Genomic DNA, 3,454 nt, shown 5'->3' on the forward strand with positions numbered 1-3,454 from the left:
AACCCAGCACCAAAATCAAGTCTAGCACCGAAACCCAGCCCGGTACTGAGATCCAGCTCGGCAGCAAGACCCAGCCCGGCACCTGGACAAAGCCCGGCAATGAGACCCAGCCCGGCAACGAGTCCCAGTCCAGGAGCGAGACCCAGCCGGGCACCGGGATCCAACCCGGCATCGATACCCAGCCTGGCACCAAGATGCAGCCTGGCACTGAGACCGAGCACGGCACCGGGACTCAGCCTGGCACCGAGACCCAGCCCGACACTAGGAACCACCCCGGCACTGGTACCCAGCCTGGCACCGAGAACCACACTGGCACCGAGACCCACCCCAGCACCGAGACCCAGCCCAGCACCAAGACACAGCCTGGCAGCGCAACCCAGCCTGGCACCGAGAACCAAACCCGCACCGAAACCCCACCCAGCAACGAAGCCCAGCCCAGTACGAAGACCCAGCCCGGCACAATGACCAGGCCCAGCATGGAAACACAGCCCGGCACCAAGGCCCAGCCTGGCACCGAGAACCAAATCCACACCGGGACCCCACCCAGAACCTAAGCCCAGACCAGTACAGAGACCAAGCCCAGCACCAAGATCCAGCTGGGCACTGAGACCCAGCCCAGCACCAAGCTCCAGCCTGGCACCGAAACCCAGCATGGCACTGAGATCCAGCCTGGCACTGAGACCCAGCCCAGAACCAACACCCTGCCCAGCACAGAGACCCAGCGCAGCACCAATACACAGCCCAACACCGAAATCCAGCCCTGCACCGTGACCCAGCCCAGTACGGAGAACCAGCCCGGCACCGTGCACAGCCAGGCACTGGGACCCTCCCCGGCATCGATACCCATCCTGGCACTGAGAACCACACTGGCACCGAGATCCATCCCAGCACCGAGACCCAGTCCAGCACCACGACACAACCTGGCACCGACACGCAGCCCGGCATCGAGAACTAAACCCGCACCGACACCCCACCCAGCACCGAAGCCCAGCCCAGTACGAAGACGCAGCCCGGCACCGAGATCCAGCACAGCACCAAGAACCAAGACAGGCACCGGGATGCAGCCCGGCATCGAGACCCAGCCCGGCACCAGGCTCCAGCCTGGCACTGAGACCCAGCGCAGCACCGAGTTCCAGCCCGGCACCGAGACCCAGCCCGGCACCAGGACCCAGTGCGGCACCAAGACCCAGCCCAGCACCGAGTCCCAGTCCAGCACCGAGACCCAGCCAGGCCCCGAGATCCAGCCCTGCATTGAGACCCAGCCTTGCACCGAGACCCAGCCCGGCACTGAGATCCAGACGGCACCGAGACCCAAACCCACACCAGGAATCCACCCAGCACCAAAGCCCAGCCCAGTACGGAGACCCAGTCCGGCACCAAGATCCAGCCCAGCACCGAGACCCAGCCCGGCATCGAGACCCAGCACGGCATCGAGACCCAGCCCGGCACCGGGACCCAGCCTGGCACTGGGAACGACCCCGGCAATGGAACCTAGCCTGGCACCGAGACCAACCCTGGCATTGCCACCCAGCCCAGCACTGTGACCCAGCCCAGCACCCAGACTCAGCCTAGCTCCGAGACCCAGCCCGGCACCATGACCATGTCCAGGATTGAGACACAGCCCGGCAACAAGGCCAAGCCCAGCACCGAGACCCAAACCCGCACCGGGATCCCACCCAGCACCAAAGCCCAGCCCAGTACGGAGACCCAGCCCAGCACCAAGATCCAGCCCAGCACCAAGACCAAGCTGGGCACCGAGATCCAGCCTGGCATCGAGACTCAGCCTAGCACCAAGATCCAGCCCGTCAATGAGACCGAGCCCAGCACCGGGACCCAGCCCAGCACCAAGACCCAGACCGGGAACAGGCTCCAGCCTGGCACCGAGACCCAGCCCGGCACTGAGACCAAGCCCAGCACCGTGAACCATGCCCGGCACCGAGATCCAGCCCGGCACTGAGTTCCATTCCAGCACCGAGACCCAGCTGGGCACCGAGATCCAGACCAGCATCGAGACCCAGCCCTGCACTGAGATCCAGCCTGGCACAGAGACCGATGCCAGCAGCAAGATCCATCCCGGCACTGAAACCCAGCCTGAGACCAAGATCCAGCCCGGCAATGAGACCCAGCCCAGCACTGGGACCCAGCCCAGCACTGAGATACAGCCAGGCACCGAGATCCAGTCCAGCACCAAGACCCAGCCCGGCTCTGGGAACCACTCTGGCACAGATAACCAGACTGGCACAGTGACCCAGCCTGGCACCGCCATCCAGCACAGCACCGATATCCAGCCCAGCACTGTGGTCCAGCCCAGCACCGAGACTCAGTCCAGCTCTGAGACCCAGCCCAGCACCAAGCTCCAGACTGGCACCGAAACCCAGCCCGGCACCGAGATCAAATCCGGCAGCAAGACCCAGCCGGCACCGGGACCCAGCCCGGCACCGAGAGCAAGCCTGGCAACGAATCCCAGTCCAGGACCGAGACCCAGCCCTGCATCGAGATCCAACCCGGCATCGATATCAAGCCTGGCACCGAGATCCAGCCTGGCACCGAGACCGAGTCCAGCAATGGGACACAGCCCAGCACCAATAACCAGCCCAGCAACAAGCTCCAGCTCGGCAATGAAACCCAGCCCTGCACCGAGATCCAGCCCGGCACCGAGACCCAGCCCGGCATCGGGACCCAGCCCAGCACTGGGAACCACTCGGGCACAGATACCCAGCCCGGCACTGTGACCCAGCCTGGTACCGCCATCCAGCACAGCACTGAGACCCAATTCAGCCGCGAGACAAACCCCAGCATGGAAACCCCACCCATGACGGAGATCCAGCTCGCCACGGAGACGCAGCCCGGCACTGAGACACAGCCCGGGCTGCAACCCTGCCCGACAGCAATATCCATCCCAGCACCGAAACCCAGCCCAACACCGAGACCCAGCCCAGCACCGAGGCCATGCTTAGCATGGAAACCCAGCCAAGCATGGAGACCCTGCACTGAAATCCAGCCCAGCACCACAACACAACCCAGCACTGAGACTCAGCCCAGCACTGCGACTCAGCCCAGTACGGAGATCCAGCCCAGCACCGAGACCCAGCCTGGCACCGAGACCCAGCCCGGCACTAGGAACCACCCCGGCACTGATACCCAGCCTGGCACCGAGAACCACACTGGCACCGAGAGTCATCCCGGCATCAAGACCCAGCCCAGCACCACGACACAGCCTGGCAGTGCAACCCAGCCCGGCACCGAGAACCAAACTCGCACCGAGAACCCACCCAGCACCGAAGCCCAGCCCAGTATGAAGACCCAGCCCGGCACCGAGATCCAGCCCAGCACCAAGACCAAGCCGGGAACCGAGACCCAGACTGGCATCGAGACCCAGCCCAGCACCAAAATCCAGCACAGCAGCGAGACCGAGCCCAGTACAGGGATCCATCCCGGCACCGAGACCCAAGCC

Source organism: Carcharodon carcharias, chromosome 19, assembly GCF_017639515.1.
Source record: "Carcharodon carcharias isolate sCarCar2 chromosome 19, sCarCar2.pri, whole genome shotgun sequence".
NCBI classification, from domain to species: domain Eukaryota; kingdom Metazoa; phylum Chordata; class Chondrichthyes; order Lamniformes; family Lamnidae; genus Carcharodon; species Carcharodon carcharias.